The sequence below is a fragment of the Onychostoma macrolepis genome, chromosome 04 (genome assembly GCF_012432095.1).
Source record: "Onychostoma macrolepis isolate SWU-2019 chromosome 04, ASM1243209v1, whole genome shotgun sequence".
Classification (NCBI taxonomy): Eukaryota; Metazoa; Chordata; class Actinopteri; order Cypriniformes; family Cyprinidae; genus Onychostoma; species Onychostoma macrolepis.
In genome coordinates, this window is record NC_081158.1 from 31,146,666 (window position 1) to 31,166,558 (window position 19,893).

General features: G+C 36.7%; 1 protein-coding gene across 4 annotated transcripts in view; it reads left to right on the forward strand.

The window, feature by feature from the left end:
• Window positions 1-19,893, forward strand: part of tmem63a (transmembrane protein 63A) — a 50,992-nt gene that overhangs the window by 7,734 nt on the left and 23,365 nt on the right. For 3 of the 4 annotated variants that reach the window (XM_058773233.1, XM_058773232.1, XM_058773234.1), the window contains exons 2-3: window positions 14,361-14,439; window positions 14,644-14,843. The exons of the other annotated variant lie outside the window; for it this stretch is intronic. The gene's annotated coding sequence lies outside the window, so the exon portion shown is untranslated. The remainder of the gene's footprint in view (window positions 1-14,360; window positions 14,440-14,643; window positions 14,844-19,893) is intronic. 4 annotated transcript variants of the gene reach the window in all.

Sequence of the window (19,893 nt, forward strand, 5' to 3'; positions counted from 1 at the left end):
GTTTTGACATGTGTACCTGGAGGCTTGCCATCTGGGACAAAATCCGTCGAAGTGGAGAGTCCGCGGAAATAAAGGATTCCTGTCCCTTCTACGAAGATTTGGATGAAATTTTGGGTGCAAGCGCTTGTGCTTGTCCCACAAATGTTGTCGAAGGTGAAAGTGTGGCAAGCAGCAGCAGTTGTTGATAGTGTTGGAAGAAAAAATTATTTTTAGTTGCTATCCTCTTCCTTTCCTGTTTTTTTCAGATGCATTCCTTTAGTTCTGGTTCTGCTTTGTCTGACTCCTTCTCTGTTTGTCATTTGCCTCAAAATGTGCCACATCCATGTGATGACAACATGTGAAGATGCCATTTGAATACCCCAAATCCACTGCTGCAAAGAAAGCTGGGCTCTGAGTTCTTATAAAGTTGTGGTGTGAACAAAAAAAGAACTTGGTTCTCTTTTGAGTCCACTACATTGTGAACACCAAAAGGACTGAGGTCACTTTCGGCTGGTTCCCTTTCTGGTTCACTTTAAGTGAACTGGGTTTGGTTCTCTTAAAACGAACTATATGTGAAAACACCCTTAGGAACCTTAAGTGCAGCAGAAATGTTTTTGTAACCTTGGCCAGATCTGTGCCTTGCCACAATTCTGTCTCTGAGCTCTTCAGGCAGTTCCTTTGACCTCATGATTCTCATTTGCTCTGACATGCACTGTGAGCTGTAAAGTCTTATATAGACGTGTGTGGCTTTCCTAATCAAGTCCAATCAGTATAATCAAACACAGCTGGACTCAAATGAAGGTGTAGAACCATCTCAAGGATGATCAGAAGAAATGGACAGCACCTGAGTTAAATATATGAGTGTCACAGCAAAGGGCCTGAATACTTAGGACCATGTGATATTTCAGTTTTTCTTTTTTAATAAATCTGCAAAAATGTCAACAATTCTGTGTTTTTCTGTCAATATGGGGTGCTGTGTGTACATTAATGAGGAAAAAAAATGAACTTAAATGATTTTAGCAAATGGCTGCAATATAACAAAGAGTGAAAAATTTAAGGGGGTCTGAATACTTTCCATACCCACTGTACATGAAAACATTTTGAAAATATTTGAAAATATTTTAATATGCTTTAAATATCTGTTGAGCTTATGATATATATATATATATATATGAAAGGAAAAATGAATAAACAGTAGAATATTGTAGAAAAAACAGTAAAAAGTAGAATAAAGTGGAAAAAAATAAGAACAGTATAAATAATAAAGAATAACATATTTTCAAAATATACAAAAACTATACAATGTATATAAAACATTTCAGTAAAGTGTGATTTAAAAAATACATTGGTAATACATTAACAAAATTATTCCTACTGAAAAAAAGTTTAGTTTGGCATAGTAATGATTTGTATTCAGAAATTGTTAGTAGTCACAAAGAAATGGCCAGTAACACACTGGGTTAAATTTTTGAAGGAGAAAAACTGAAATAGTATCTTTTTTTGTAAAACATACTTCAGTAATCTTCGTTTACTACTTCAATTTTTTTTTTAGCATTTGTCATTGCTCCAGTATTCGCATTTTCAATAAAATGCACTGAAAACAAATCAATTGCAATTTACATCACAGTACATATATATATCATTTTACATTGTGTTGTGTTTTCTGTCAGTTTGAATGTGTGTGTGGGGTTTGTTTGGGGTTCACCTGTGGTAGATATAAGGGGTGGATGAGCTCCTACAGATCGTCATTCAAATGTAATTAGTCTGCACAAAGGGCTTGTTAAATCTGTAATCCCACATGCCTCCTCTCCCTTTGATAGTGTTGGTCAGCTGTGAGCGAATGCCTATTATGCTCCTTATAAAAGAGGGGCAGTTCAGCTCTCTGTATTAAGGCCCCCACTGCGCACGGCAAAACTGGGGTCAATAGCACCCCAAACACACTCTCTCACATATACATGCAGCAGAAACATGGGCTCATCACATGTGTCATTAGATCAAACCCTTCAGAAACCACCTGTTTCAAAAACATTATGGTGTGAAAGTGAATCTGAAGAGTACTGTTTCAAAAAATAAAATGCTTGTGCTTGCAATATTTCACTGAACAAATATTTAAAATCGAATACATTTTAAAACCACTTCTTTGAAAACTCACGATCAGCTATATTTTTATATTAAATATCATAGCTAAAATAAAGATGGGTTCTGTTTACTGTATGCTCAATGCATATATTAATATTTAATAATCATATTAATAATAGTAATAATAATATTTATCTTGCTCTTTTCCCTCTTACACCCAATAGCTCTCTCATTTTTATTGGGTAGTTGTTTAAATATGAATACTTTGGAAGCCCGGCGGGTACATCCATTATTACAACAAATGCAGAATTACATGTATTTTTCACAAGGGTTTTGGACTTTAATGGGGTTATGATTTGAGCTCCTGCGTGCTTCTATCACTTCTATGGTCTGAGCATTCAGATTTTAGCTCCATGTCTGCTATGATGTTCCTCTAATTTAGAGCATTTGTGAGGATTATGTATTTTCCGCCTGATTGTGACAAACATTTGGCGCTGGTTGGAGTGAGTGGGAAAATGACATTGCATCATCAGATTAAGTAGGTAATCCAGAGGTGTCTGTGTCTCTGGCTTTGTGTGGGAGGATATAATGAACACACTAATTAGGGGTATTATTTAGATAATGGGTGTAAATCTTTGTCTGAGAAGCTTAGGCAGTTATGATAAAACTGTAATGTGCAAATCCAAAGTCATTAAGATATTTAGTTGATTGTCCAAGATCTTTGGAAGGCGGCTAACTCGCAGCCTGATAGCGCTGATTGATTCCCCTGTTCCCTGAACTTTTATGACTTGATGGAAATAAAACTTAAGTCTCTTTTTCTCCTGGACTCAGATGCAAGAGTTTGGTAGTTTAATGGCTGATTGGATTTTACTGCCATTGCAACAGACCATTAAAAATCCACAGGGGTGTTTTGCTGGTTTTGCATCCTGATCTATTCTCTGAGGATGTGAGAGTATAAATATGTCATGTTTTCAGGGTCGCTGTGGCTTTAAATTTTCTTCCAAATGAAAGCACATGACCTTTGTTATGTATGCTTAGACCTCAGTGTCACAACAACCTCATGATTGTAGCTAGCACATTAAACATGAGGATATGCTGCTTCTGATTGGTCAGCAGCTCAATTCAGTGGTCTGATTTTTCATAATATTCAACGTGGTCCATGGCAACTCTGTATATCAGAAATTGACAACTGAAACGGGTAATGCAATCGCAACTAGCACCATTTTTGGTCTCAGGGATTGTAGTGCAAAAGAATAAAATAATTTACGAGTAAAATTGATAGAATTATAGAATGTATAGAATTATAAACTAAATTAAAACTCAATATTTCATGTTAATGGAACCAGCTGACTGTACATCATTTTTTGTAATTTGCAATATATGTGTTTCAGCATAGAAATGTTCTAGAACATATTAAAATTATCCTATAAATTCTAATATATGAACAGCATCAGAACATTCCAACAGTTCTGGAACATTAGAACTCTCTCAATTTAAGCAAGAACCTCTGCATCAGAATGTTCCAGTGATCTAGAGCAATAAAATTCTGTTTAAGTAAAATTCAGTAAAAATGTGTGAATTTGAGCATCAAAACATCTCCAAGGATCTAGACCCGTGGTCTCAAACTCAATTCCTGGAGGGCCACAGCTCTGCACAGTTTAGCTCCAGCCAGCTCCAAATCACACCTGCTTGGAAATTTCTAGTGATCCTGAAGACCTTGATTAGCTAGATCAGGTGTGTTTGATTAGGGTTGGAGCTAAACTCTGCAGAGCTGTGGCTCTCCAGGAATTGAGTTTGAGACCAGTGATCTAGAACATAGAACTGTTCTTAGAACTCTCAGAACATTCCAGTGATTAAGAACAGTAAAATTCTCTATATTAGCATCAAACACCACCAGTGTTCTAGATATCTATAATGTAGGCATAAACTTCAGCATTCTAGAACATTAGAACTCTCCTAATGTGTCTTTGCATCAGAAAATTCCAGCGATCTAGAACAACAAAATTCTGTTTAAGTAAAAATGTGTGAATACCAGCATCAAAACACCTCCAATGTTCTAGACCAGGGTTCCTCAAATCTTACCTGGAGGGCCAATCCACTGCAGAGTTTAGCTCCAACCCTGATCAAACTCACCTGTCTGTGATTTTCGAATGATCCTGATTAGCACGTTAGCATGTTCAGTTGTGTTTGATTAGGGTTATAGCTAAACTCTGCAGGAAAGTGGATCTTGTGGGCCAGATTTGAGGATCCCTGTTCTAGACCATTTAATTATCTATAATGTTCTATAGCATTCAATAATATTAGAATTCCTCTGTGCCTACAGCATCAGAACATTCCAGCCATCAAGAACAGTAAAATTCAGTTTTAGTAAAATTCAGTTAAAATGTGTGAATATGCATCAAAACTTCGGCAACAGAACACTCCAAGGATCTAGAACAGAAAAATAGTGTTCAAGTAAAAATATGTGAATATCAGCATCAAAATACCTTAGTGTTCTAGACCATTAGATATCTATAATGTTCTATAGCATTCTAGAACATTAGAACTCTCCTAATGTGTCCTCAGCATCAGAACATTCCAGTCATCTAGAACAGTAAACTTCTGCTGAAGTGAAATTCAGTAAAAGTCCATGAATTTCACCATCAAACCACCTCCAATGTTCTAGACCAGTGGTTCTCAACCACATTCCCGGAGGACCCCCATCACTGCACATTTTTCATGTCTCCTTAATCAAACAGACCTGATTCAGGTCACCTGCTCATTAGTAGAGACTCACAGACTTGAAATGGGTGTATCAGACATAGGAAACATGCAAAATGTGCAATGTTGGGGGTCCTCCAGGAATGTGGTTGAGAACCACTGTTCTAGACCATTAGATATCTATAATGTTCTATAGAGCATTCTAGAACATTAGAAAACTTCAGTATGTCCTCAGCATCTGAAAATTCTAGCAATTTAGAACAATGATATTCTGTTCATAAATTTGAGTAAAATGTGTGAATATTAGTATCAAAACATCTTTAATGTTCTAGACCATTAGGTACATATACAATTCTATAGCATTCTAGAGCACTGGAACTCTCGTAATGTGTCCTGACTCATCATCAGAATATTCCAGTGATCTATAACAGTAAAAGTATGTTCAAATTGTATAAATATCTGCATTAAAACATCTTCAGTGTTTTAGACTATTAGATATCTATAACATTCTATAGCATTCTAGAACATTACAAATCTTCTAGTGTCTGCAACATTACAACATTCTAGTGATCTAGGTAAGTAAAATTCTGTTCAAGACCATTAGATATCTACAACATAGTCTTAAACTTCAGAACTGTAGAATATTAATGTGTGAACTACAGCAGCAGAACCTCCAAGGATTCTAGAACATTGAAATTATCCTCATGTATAAACACATTAGAACTCTCTTTATATGTGAACTCCAGCATCAGAACATTCCCATGATTCAAGAACATTATTACTCCCCTCATGCACCTCAGAACGCTCTTCTAGAACAGGAGAATCTTGAAAGCCCTCGTGGATCGATAGAGATGGGCTAACCTCAGATTAAACCCAGATTTCAAGCCCGGTTTGTCTCGCTGGGGATTTATACAGAAGTATATCAGTCCAGATCAATACAGCTGTCTGAACTAGGGGTTAAAATGACTGTTAATCTCTCCAGTTGAACACTGATGGCCACACTAACAGCTGAAGAAGGGCTGAATCTGTGCATCAAGCACAGGTTAACAGTGAAACTCCGGTCACACTGCGGAGATGGAATGGACATCTTCCATTCCATCTCCGCTGTGTGTGTGTTTAGCTGTTAGTGAGCACTGAATGGTCCAACTACACATTAGAAAGGAATAATACCCCTTGGTTTGGGCTTTTGTTGTGTGTGTGTGTGTGTGTGTGTAAGTGGGGGTTAAAATACGTATGATTGTACGTATATGATTGTACATTAAATGCATGGTTAAAAAAGTTTGAGACAAACATCAAATTCAACTTTTTAATGCACATTTTCTCTCTTTCTCCACTCAAGCTTCACTAAAGCGTTCACCACGTTTAGGTCACTTTCCCAAGAGCCTGTCTCCCCCTTCCCGAACAGATAAAAAATAGAGAAAGAAGGGAAAAAAGAATTGAGTGGTTTAAGGCAGGACACCATCTGTCCTCCGCCATAAAGGACCAAGGACATCTTGCAGTGTTTGTGTGTGTGCGAGTGGGAGGGTGGGATTGTGAAGTGGTTTGCTGGCCCAACAGAGGGGCTAGAGGTGAGAGATTTGCAGAATGAAGGGGTGAAACAGAGAAAGGCTGAGTGGCTGCTCACAGAATTCCTGCTAAGAGTGAAGCGGTCTGCTCTGGCGCTGGTGCTCCATTTAAAGCTGCCTCTGTAAGTGTGTGTGTGTGTGTGTGATTAGTGGACCCCCAATTGTTAGCGATCTCCTAAAGCTGCCTCTTGCAGCTGTGACCCCCACGACCCTGTGGCACCATGGCAACCGTTTAGACCTCCATCCTCTCCCAAAACTCCCCTTACTGTCCAGTGTCATGCTAAAAAGGCCTCATTTTAGGAAGTTGTAGTCTGTTTTTATTAGATTTAAGTAAACATATCCACATTCATGAGAAAAAAACACATTCCTTTTAAAGAATATTCCATACTAAAAGGTACTAGTAATTTCGTGTCGGCGGCATACACTTTGAGCTGCCGAAACACATCGTGGCAGTTGATAGATTGAATATAACTTGACACTGTCTCAGGATTCTGAGTCGTATTAAACGTGTCTGCTAATGTTTGTAGAATTGAACCACTGCTGGTGTGTCTTAAAGTCAATGTTTAAAGTGAGCATTCAGCTGCTCTTCTGTGTGTACAGTCATGTTTGAAGAAACCTGCTGCCTCTTCCAGCTCATAATATGCGCAGAGACAATGAGGAACTTGAAAATAATGCAATTTCTGTATAGTTGATTAAAAACTTAATCTTTGCCATTTACCATGATAACCATAGTTTTTGTTAAAATATCAAGTTACAGTAGATCAGCTACATTTACTACTGTAGAACCACAATAGATTAATATGGGAACTCTTCAAAATACTTTTTTTGGTAATGTATTTCTTGACTTCTTGTTTTGATTCTAATTTTGACTCAAATTTTGACTTGGATTTTGATTCAGATTTTGATCCTGACCTCTTAAAACCATAATAGACTATGGGAACTCGATTTTTTTTTTTGTCATAAATATCTTGTTTGTTTATTGTTTTGATTCTGATTCTGATCCTTTGATTCTGATTCATATTCTGATTCTAATTTTGATTCAGATTCTGACTCTTATTTTGATTCTGTTGCTGATTCTTTGATTGTCACAGGTTCTGATTCTAATTTTGACACTCGTTTTGATTCAGATTCTGTTCCTGATTCTAATCCTGATCCATTGATTATGACTCATACTCTGATTATACTTTTGTCTCTCATTTTGATTCAGATTCTGATCCTGACATCTTAAAACCCTAATAGACTATGGGAACTCAGTTTTTTTTGTCATAAATATCTTGTTTGTTTATTGTTTTGATTCGGATTCTGATCCTTTGATTCGGTTTCATATTCTGATTCTAATTTTGACTATTTTGATCCAGATTCTGTTCCTGATTCTAATCCTGATCCTTTGATTATAACTTATATTCTGATTCTAATTTTGACTATGATTTTGATTCAGATTCTGCTCCTGAACTCTTAAAACCAAAATAGACTAATATGGAAACTTCTTCAAACACTGTTCTTCTATAAATTTCTTGTTTTGATGACAGTGATGACTGATTTTCAGTAACAATATCTTTAGCAACTACAGTATTTTGGCAGAAGCTATAGTGTTTATGGTAATTTTTTTAAGGGGAGGACAGCAGAAGTGAAAAATGCCTCTGCGACGACACAGTTTGTCTTCATCAAATGGAAAGAAATAAAGATAAATTGACAAAATAGCCGTAATGGAAGGGGAACAAAGTGCCATGACACATGCTAGTGCCATTCGACTATACACAGCAATTCATGTACACACACACACAGACATCTAGCACTTCCCAGCAGTGGCTAATGAGATGGTTCTTCAGCTCAAAACAGTCAGAGTGTGTTTAATGAAAAGTGGTGTGTGTGTGTGTGTGTGTGTGTTAAATGAAAGTGTAATTACTTTGTGTATATTAACAGATGTGCTCTGTTTGCCATGGTCCAGTGCAAACGGACCGAGGGCTGTTTCATGAGATTGTGTGTGTGCTAATGTGTGTGTCTACGATGGCTGTGAGAATACTTCATAAATTCATTTGCGTGTCTGTGGAGGTCAGCGTGTCTCATAACGACCCTCAGCGTTAGCAATAAATGCTAACTCCTTTTATTGCTAAAACGCATCCCATAAAACACCGCAGCAGTGCAGCACCAAGTGTGCCTTAATGTAAACATTATTAAATGAACTATTGCTCTCTTTGGGATAAATTAGGAACCATGGAAGTCGGTGTCCTTCTAAAATACAAACGAACGCAAACAGAAATGTGACGCTTGAGACTTCACTGAAGATGCATGCGTGTATTTGTGTGCGAAATCTCCTGTCACCGTTAACCCACAAACATCACACACGGTTTTTCTGGAACGTTCTGCTCTTGTTTCTGACTGTTTGTTTGTGTGCTTGAATGTTAATGAAGTGGGAGCCCAGCCGCTGTTTACAGGGTGGAACAGGCGTTCCAGGAGTCTGACCTCCTTAGAGGGACACGCAACACTTTGTATGTGTGAATGAGGAATGTGAGTGCGTGTGTGTGTTTTTGTGTGTAATTGTGCGTTTCAGAACGTGTGTGCGTGTTGGTCTCAGGAAGGGGAAAAAAGAGGCACTCACTGCTCCTATTGAACTTGACCTGCAGGCCTGATCAATGTAGCACAGCGTGTGACGGAATGAGAGAGCCGACTTATTACCCTGGAGAAAGAGCGAGGGGAGAGAGAGAGAGAGAGAGAGGGGGGATGGAAGGCAAAAGACTTTAGTTAAAGGCAGGATCTTGAGGGCGTAAAGAAAGTGAATGAAAAAAATGTGCATTTCTCCTTTGCTGAGTCTGTGTATTTCCATTACTCAGAAGAGAACACTCTGTACTGAGGTTCATTTACACACAAGAAAAGCTCTTTGATCTGTTTTAAATCGTGTTTTTGAAACTGCTGAGTTTGCCCCAGATTAGCTCTCTTGTTTTATTATCTTAGTAGAGATGAATTTAGGGATGGACTGGTCGATGCAGAGGTTTTTCACCAGCTTCTTTACATTTAGTTTTCTATGTGCGTCCTGATTAATGTTATTTTCATTTTGTTTTGATTATATTTTGTTGAGCGTGTTTTTGGTATTTTTGGTCCTGGAGTCTGATACATATTCTTACCGATCTTAATCCTGATTCAGACCTGACCTATTGACTCTTGATTCGGATTCTTATACAGATCCTGACTCTTTTTCTGATTCTTTGTCTGATTTTAATCCTAATTCTGATTTTGATTATGATTTGTATTTAGATTCTGATTTTGAGTACTATTTTGAATCTGACTCAGATTTGATCCAGATTCTGATCAGATTCTGATTCTTTCTCCCATTCTGTACCTGATTCTAATCCTGATCCCTTAGGATCAGAACTCATATTCTGATTCTGATTTTTAGACGTATTTTAATACTGACTCTGAATTTGATTCAGATTCTGATCCGTTGAGTCGTATTCTGTTCCTGGTTCTAGTCTTATTTTATTTCTGACTCTGATTTTGATTGTGATTCTGATCCTGACTCTTATTCCTTATTCTGATTCTGTTTCTGGTTCTAATCATGATACTGACTTTTATTATACTTCAGATTCAGATTTTGAGTGTTGTTTTAATTCTGACTCTGATTTTGATTTATTTTTTATTTTTTAATTCTGCTTCTGTTCCTGATTCTGATCTTGATACTGACTTTGTGATTCATATTCAGATTCTGATTTTAAGTAGTATTTTGAATCTGACTCTGATTTTGATTCTGATCCAGATACTGATTTTAATCCAGAGCCTAAATTTGAATTATGATTTGTATTCAGATTCAGAATTTGAGTCTTGTTTGACTCTGCTTTAGATTCAGATTCTGATCCAGATTCTGATTAGATTTTTTTTTCTAATTCTAATTCTGTTCCTGATTTCTATTTTTTTGAACTATAAAGCCAATTGAGGTTCACATTTTTAGTACCAGAGCTGCAGAGGATGATCCACTCTGTAATGAGAGAGAGAGAGAGAGAGATGGTCGATCTGGGCAGAACTATTCACCCATAACTCTGCACATCAGGTGTGTGTGTGTGTACATAGGGCACTGATGCACAATCCAGCGTCTCTCATTATCCTCCCGCAGCAACAGTGCCCTGATTGTCATGGTTACGGTCATGGCTAAGGTCACCGATACGCCTGTCTAGGGCGTGGTGTAAATCAGAGGTTGTGCTTTATATCAGAGGTCACCGTCCTGGGTCCCGACCCTCTGCTGGCCTTTGGCCTGCTCTCACCTGTTTGCGGTCGATGTATCTGGAAAATTTGATTGATTGCCACTCAAAACCAGAGCAATCTAAAATACTGTACATGCTCAGTATTTGAATTTCCTGTGAGGTCACAGACACGAGTGTATGTGATTGTATATGTTTCTGAATAATATATGTCACCCGTCTGAATGCGATGTGATTTGAAATCAATTGCACGTTGGCCAATAGTAATTGATGTGGCTTTGAGAGGTAGGAGGCTGTCCCACCCACAAGATCCCTCAAATTCAATTTGGAATCAGAGGGCAGAGGAGAGGTGAGCGACTCAATATCTCATTCATTTCAGTGACACACAAACACACACACATCACAAATACCCCAGAAATAGACCCCCCACCACCGCTACCCCACATAAAACCTCAGATCTCAAGAGTGGGACTTATTGAAGACCACTTGCCCAAAGTAAATCCCCCCATGCCCTACTCTCTACGCATGCCGGGTAATGACTTGGCTTGAGTTTTAATGTCTGCCGCTGCCCCTGGGAAGACAGCAAGTACCTTTTTTTATCGTAAATCTCACAAAACAACCCTGGCGTTCTTCAGGAATGCTAAACATTAAATACTCACTGAAAATTTCCATCAACCTCCCGCTCCCCTCACTCCTTCTGCCTGTTAGGGAGTGAGGAGGAAAAAAGGAGAGGGAGAGAGTGTGATGGAGGAAACGCTCCAATGCTCAGAGTCGCAGTGCCCCCGAACTCTAACCCGTGATAGATTGGGTGCTCCTGCAGCGTGACAGACGAGCGATTGATGGAAGGAATGGCGGATAGATGAAGGGAGAATCAGAGAGAGAGAGAGAGAGAGATGGGAAAACAGAAGGAAAAGAGGCTTGAAGCATGTGCTTTCTTTAATTGTGTACAATAATGTAAATGTGAGGTATTATTTAGGCTTTTTTGACATAAACATCTTTCACTTTCACAGAAAAAGGTACAAAAACTGTCACTGGAGTGGGACCCTTTCAAAATGTACACATTTGTACCTTATTTACCCATTTTAGTAACTTAAAGGTACATATTTGTACCCGAAGTATTCATATTCATACCTAAATGATTTTTGAAAGGGTACCCAGCCCGTTAAAAACGAGCTCGGTTTATAATTAACACTTGCACTTACAGTTATTTGAGGGTGTTTCAAGGCAAAATTGGGCAAATTGCACCAAGGAAAAAAAAAAAGTAAACCATGAAACTTTTTTAATTTTTACTCAAATATTGCTAGTAAATAATTCACAAACCAAAAATAATTACAAAGAAATGCCAAGTAACAATTTGGATTAAACATTAAATACATTTTCAAAGACTGAAATATTTTCCTGTAAAACATACTCCAATAATTTTCTGAATTATTATTATTATTATTATTATTATTATTTATTTTTATTTTTTTTTAGTTTAGAGAGGTTCTCGTAGCTCAAACAGTAGAAAAAAATATATGTATATATGTATATATATGTATATGTGTAAAAAGATATTCAAGCTGTAAAGTTGTCAGACCTTTCTAGGCAGAGAAACTTCTAGTTATGTAAATTTTGCATATGTTAACATGTTTACTTTCCTTGCATGATTATAAGAGCTGAAAGATCTGCGTGGACAAGATGGAAGTGATTATCACACTTTTGAAACAGATTTTTGTTCAATTTATGAACTAACAGACAAGTTGAAATCATATTCTGTAAAATCGACTGCATCTAAAGCTAGTTCTAGATGCAGTATACTTAAAAAAACAATCATAATCTATTTATGTACTGATATAATATTGAATATTCATGATCAAATGATTAGAATTCCACAAAATATTCATGACATCACGTGTTTTCAGAGCGCAGAAATGATTCTTCACTAATTTCATCTTGAGATCTAATCTTATCAAAATTCTGGCAGTGTGTCAGGCCCGACTCGAGGTTTGTGTGTCTCTGTAATGGAATTTGTCTCACTGCACAGAGTTTAAGCACAGCTAGTGATTCAGTGCAGCAGGGCATCTGGGTCTCTCTCTCTCTCTCTCTCTCTCTCTCTTCCGCCCTCCGCGGCACAAGCGTCATTTGTTGACTGGCAGGCAGAGTGCCAGGAGCAGCATCAGTAAAATGCTGCTGAATTATACAGCCTTTACGACTCACGCTATAAAGCAACCGTTTAAAGGAAAGACATCGCCATTTAAAGCAAAGACATAGTGTTGCTGTTTAAAGCTTTTATTGTCCATAAAACAGACTCACTGTGATTGTCAGGGAAGGACCCTCCACTAAGACGAGCTTAAAATTAGTGAGAAACAGGTGTGTGTGTTTGTTCTCATAGGGATGTATTCAGGTGTGTGTGCATGTTTGTGCCCGTGTGCTATGTTACAAACACACTAAACACACTATAAAACACACTATGAAACACAAATTCAAGTATGTCCGTCTATACACTCTCAGAAATAAAGGTACAAAAGCTGTCACTGGGGCGGTACCTTTTCAAAAGGTACATGTTTGTACCTAAAGGGTCCATTTTGGTACCTTAAAGATACATATTAGTACTTAAAGTGTACATATTTGAACCTAATAGGTACAAAAGTGTACCTTTTGAAAAGGTACCGCCCCAGTGACAGCTTTTGTACCTTTATTTCTGAGAGTGTATAGTGATTAGATGTATATGCACATTAAATGTTGGAATCCAAAATTAAGAGATTATAAGTAATTTTATTTTGTTAAAGAAAATAAAGCCTATTCTCATGTTTTTTATTCTCATGTATGTACAGTATGTATGCATATACTGTATATTTACACTCTAAAAAAGGCTGGGTTAAATACAACCCAGCGCTGGGTAAAATATGGACGAACCCAGCGGTTGGGTTATTGCCCAGAAGGTTGGGTTAAACATTTAATCCAACTGTTGGTTGAAAACAACCCAGCATGTGTTCTGTCCAGTATTTACCCAGCACTATATATATATATATATATATATATATATGGCAGTATATATTGAAATTATATATACTCTTTCTATATATCATTTTATCATTTTATCATTTTCATCATAAATAATGAAGCCTATTCTTATGATTTTTTGTAAAAACTTCTTAACATTTTCATAATTAAGCACATTTTCCTGCCTGTTTCTGTGTTTTTCCACCAGATTAATGTAATGCAAAAAATACACACGATGGCAGTATTTGTTGTACTGCATTTATATTCATAATTATATTGTCAAAAACACAACTTTTTGTACCACGTTTTTGATGTATTGTCTTTATATTCATAATTTTAAATGTAAACTTTTTTTTTTTTTACTGTATTAAAGTTATGATAATCTAATGACAATCATGGTTGAGAATAATGGGACTAGCAAAGAAAAAAGGGATACTATGCTTAATTGTCAGTAATATACTGTCATAATGCAGTAAATAAACTAAAATAAAAACAAATTATCCTAGTTAGTTAACACAAGTGAATTAATTAACAATAAAATGTCTTATTTTTATACCTTATGATTTTGGTTTCATTACATTCACCCATGTGTGTGCAGGTATGTGTTTGATGAATTGCTGGCTGCTGTTTCTTACTCTCTGTAAAGCTGTTTAAGAATCCGGTCACATTCTAGACCGGCAGTAAAAGAGCCCTCTCCCCCTCCTCTTCTCTCTCTCTCTCTCTCTCTCTCTCTCCTCCCTTCATCGTTTTCTCCTTCCCTGTAGCTCTTTCACACTCCTTTCTCTGTGTGCCCCCCTCTACCTCCCCCACCTCTCTCTCTCTCTCTCTGTGCAGCTGATAAACCCTCTCACTGCGTTTCCAGGTCTGCCACCCTCACATCAGCTAGACACTGATCTCTGCCAAGCTGTCAATCAAACACGGCGCAGACGACTGATACGCAGGTGAGAGACAGACAGCGCGAGAGAGAGAGGAGGAGGAGGAAAGGGCTGCTAAGGTTTCTCTTGATTCCTCAGCGTCTCTATGATACACTTTCTCCCCGTTTTATGCCTCTCGCCCCTTCATCTCCTCTCCGTTTCTTGTTTGCGTCTTTTGGTTTTTGTTTAGTCTCGTCTGCCTGTATAAACATACCTGCCTCGTCCTCACAGGTTTGACACGCGGGTGATTGACAGCCGCGCTGAGGGGCGTTCAGTCAGCGTGAGGGTCTGAGAAACTGACAAACAGTGCAGCGTTTTAAATGTCATTCTTCATATCTGTCCACTTCAGAGTGTGTGTTCAACCCGTATCACACCGCTGCAGCCTCCACACACACATATGGCGACCGGAGACCAGAGCAAATCTACTTATTGTGAGCTCCTTTGTATTATTTCTTGCCGTGCTTGACACACAGAAAGTGAATAATCTGGTGCAAGCGATGCGATAGCGAGCCAAACAAAAGCCAAATTCAGCAAAATGCCATTCATAAATTTTAGCAGAATATATCAGGGTGTGATATAATAATATGATGGGCATGGTGCATTTAAAACTATTTACATGTACAATTGGTCATGTATTAATTTTAGGACATATAGCACACACTTTAAAAAACTGCAGTACGCACCATAACAAGATATTTCTACCCAACATGCCCATTAAAAATGACTTTTTTTAGAGGTTCACAACTGTTTTTTTGTTAGCTAAACGTAGCTAAATTATTATTATTTTTTAATGGGGTGTTGCTTAAATTCCTGAAATAAGAGTTGTGGGAAACAAGCTCAAAATATTTTCATGTTTTATTCTATGACATAAAATACACCAGTATAATTTTTTTAATTAATAAAGACTGAAGTAGGCCTAACTTTTGGAAGTTTCAGAAGTCATGTGACCATGGTGTAGTTTGTTTAGAGCCTACATTTAGCCTTTTATTTAGGCTTCAAAATTTGTGTTCATTTGTGATGCACAAAACGTTTAAGAATCATATACTTGTTGAAAATCCTATTGGAAACCAGGGTGATACTATCTTCCGGGATGGATGGCCTACAAAAATACGGCATCATTGCACGCTACTGTGACTCATATCCACGTCAAACAGCTTCTCAAATTAGAAATAATGAGAATTGTAAATTTCTGATTCACGGTGACAATCCATTCACAATATTAAACATATTAAATATAATGAAATATTTTAAAAGTGTAATATGGTGATTTAATTTTTAAATATATATCTTATTTTAATGTATTTATTGATATTTAATATAGTCTTAAATGAAATGTTTACAAAAAAAAAGTATTTTTAAAATAATTTCAAGTACTGTAAATTTGATAGCTGATTTATCAAAACATTGTTTTAGCCTAAATTATAGCAACCAGTGGCAGATGGGGCTCTGTTTGGGAAACTGTTTGAAAACCATAATTCCCTGAATCTTAACTGCCATACTCTCTGCACTAAATGTCAGCCACATGTCACCAAAAGCATCAAACATTTTCTACCGTGAATATTGTTCCCAAGAAACAGCATGTCAGAAGAAAGTGTATTCAAAAGCAATCAAATTCACATTATTCTAATATTTTAAAAAATGATAATAGTGAAAAAAAACAAAAACATCAGACGGTTAATGTTAGAGGCCAGCTGGTATGAGCGGAGCAGCCTTTAGTGTCCTTGTTAATGCGCCCGCTTTGCACCCCAGCTAACAAAAATGTGTTCTAGGAATGTTTTTCTAATCTTCCCATTAAATTACAAAAAAAATTATTCCAAAACAACATTCTATTTTTTATGTTTTAAAAACGGTTAGAGAAAACGTTAAGGAAATGTTTCTTTTTAGCATTTTGCAAAAGTTCTTTCTATAAATGTAACATTTTAAGAATGCTACTGAAGACCATGTAATTTTGAATTAACATTCTGTTAATTTTATTAGAATGTTCATTTGTAACTGTAACAGAACCTTGCCAGAACATTCCGCGTCGACACCTTTGCTTTGTGTCTTGCTGAATAACCGATCAGTTGGAACCATAACAGCTGCCATCATCTACATCTGAACAGCTGGAAATAAACAGGCTGAACGTTCACGGGGTCACGTTCAGTACAGCAGTAGCATCACATTCAAATTCATATACAGCATGGCTGTAACCCAAACACGCGAGGCGTCTTTGTCGGTCTCACCTCAGCAGGGCCAAAGAACTTCACTATACCAAATTCAGCTTTATTCAACCATCCATTATGTAATTACACTCGCACATACACACAGACACAAAGACTTGAGCAAATGATCATCTAATTGCTGCGGAGCGGTTAAGTGTATGTGTTGCTGTCCTTGTTGATTAGATTCTGTTTCAGTCTTTGCATCCGAATGTGATGTGTGAGGTGTTAGTGTGTTAGCGCATTAGCGAGGTGTCGGAACGAGGGGCCCATCAGCTCGTTAATGAGCAGAAACGCTAATCGTGTTTCACACTGACACAAACGCAATTAAAACATCTGTACCGCGGCGACCTGATCTCGCACGTCTTTCTCTCCCTTACGCTAATGCTAATATTTTGCAAACAGAGAGCGAGAAATTGCCAAGGCCCGTTGACTGTTATTATGACACCTGTCAATCATATTGCCGTTAAAGTCTTAATTCACAGTGGTGACGTCTGATGGCTCTTTTTTTCCCTAAACGGCAAGAAGAAAATGTGAGTGGTGCTAGCCTGTACAAAAGCGGCTGCCATGATGCTAAAGGGTTCAGGGTGATTGTTAGCAGATGCCAAGTAATTTTGGTAGCTTGCTAGGTGGCTCCTTGTGAAAAAGAAGTAGCTACACTTAGAGCCTACTTTTAAAAAGAAAATAATATACTTTAAAAGAATATGAAGTGTGATGTGTATGTAATGTTCTTGGAAATGTTATATATATATATATATATATATATATATTATATGTGCTGTCAAACGATTAATCGTGATTAATCTCATCCAAAAAAAAAAGGTTTTGTTTACGTAATATGTGTGTGTGTGTACTGTGTATATATATATATAAAGAGACACACATACAGGATATATTTTTAAAATATTTATGTGTATATATTTATATTCATATAAATTATATCATATGTGACCCTGGACCACAAAACCGGTCTTAAGTCGCTGGGGTGTATTTATAGCAATAGCCAAAAATACATTGTATGGGTCAAAATTATAGATTTTTCTTTTATGCCAAAAATCATTAGAACATTAAGTAAAGACCATGTTCCATGAAGATATTTTGTAAATGTCTTACTGTAAATGTATCAGAACTTAATTTGGACAACTTTAAAGGCGATATTCTCCGTATTTTGATTTTTTGCACCCTCAGATTCCAGATTTACAAATAGTTGTATCTCGGCCAAATATTGTAATATCCTAAAAAGATATGTGGTCCAGGGTCACTTATAATTATATTTAATATAAACGTAACATATTTTTCTTAAATATATGTGTGTGTGTGTGTCTATATATATATATATATATATATATATATATATATATATATATATATATATATATATATATATATATATATATATATATATATATATATATATATATATATATATATATATATATATATATATATATATATATATATATATATATATATAATATAATATACACAGTACACACACATTATGCTAACAAAAACTTTTATTTTGGATGCGATTAATCGTTTGACAGCACTTTTATATATATATATTTATATACACATACACACACACACACATATACATATAATTAAAAACATTATATTAATTTAAAATAAATTAAAATCTATATATATGACATAGCCTACAAGTTTAAATAGTTTATTATAAAGGCCTGTTAGTACATTCGGCAGAACACTTTAACCATACTTCATATGTAATTATGAAATTGCATACAAAACACTCTTACGTTCAACTATTAATAGTTTGACAGCACTAATATATAAATATATATATATATTTGAAATAATACACTACAGTTATAATTATAAATAATTTTATAATTATAATAATATATAACTATATAATTAATAATGTTTACATTTGCTTTAGTATTTAGTCAACACATAATTGTAACTTATTTAAGGATACTATTGTTATGCATTTATGGCCAAACACACTCAGCACAAGGCCTGTAACAACCCAAAAGAAAGCCTCTGGTCTCTGCAGGGGAGAGGGGTTTCTCATTTATTATGACAAATTAAAACCAGCCTTTAGATTATGATATTCTAAAGCTCACAGCTCTGCTACCCCCCTACTGGCAAGAAAAACCCAGCGGTGCTGCCTCTCTCTCCGTTACACCCACAGCCCTCCCTCGTCCTCTCTAAAATGATGCATGGACGCTTGGCCCAGTGTTGTCCTCGTGATGGATTGGAGCACTTTGGGGAAAATTTCAGTTCACGGCCACCCTTGAGTAGAAGCTTAAGTAAGACTCTCTTTAATATTGTAATGGAGAACGGAGAGGCACGGAGAAAAATGAACCCCTTTGGATGATCTAATGTATATGAGATGAAGCCCAGGTCACTTTGAGAGGAAGATACGGGACGGTTGACACTTGTGTTTGCTGAATACAGACAGGCGGATGCGCTTTATCCAGGCCTCTGTGGAAAGAGTTGCAGATTAGGTCAGTCACAGTGGGATTTCAGGTGATTTCTGTGGACACCGAGAAGTAATTATAATACTGGAGAGATATCAGACCACCTGCAGGTGTTTAATACACTTGGATGGCCCTTACACGACACACGGACCCTGATATTATTAAACTACTTCATTCAGTAACCAGCGGCATTAAACAGGCCAGACATCCATTATAAATCCATGCTTTTTTAAAATATAAATATATAAAACAGCCCAGTTACGCAAACTAGAAAATTCAATAGTGTAGAATGAAATGACAAACCTAAAGAATTTAAACCCAATTTCAATTGGCTCCAGTATGATAATGAGATGGTAATTATATGATAATTGTATGGTAATCTGGCAAGGTTATTCACAAGGGGAGGGGAGGTTTCTGACAGAGCAACTGTCAAAATGTCACGCATTATAAACATTAAAAACACTGACTGAAATACACATATTGAAGGATACCGCTGAATGAGATGGCTCCTATAGTTTCAAACTTAAATAATGCAAGTAAAAAACTGTGAATACATTGATTTGTGTTGCGATAATAGCGATAAATTGATACTGTAGCTATGTTTTACACAGACTGGTAGGCCTACCCTGTTGAAAAAACCCAGCATATGCTGGTTAGGTATGTTTTGAAGCATGGCTGCTGGTTTGAGCTGGTCCTTATGAGCTGGTCATGTGCTAATCATGAGCTGGTTTAAACTGGTCATGTGCTGGACCTAAACTGGAGCTAGTTGCTTATGGCCAGCTTAAACCAGTTTATGACCAGCTTAAACCAACTCAAACCAGCAGCCGTGCTTC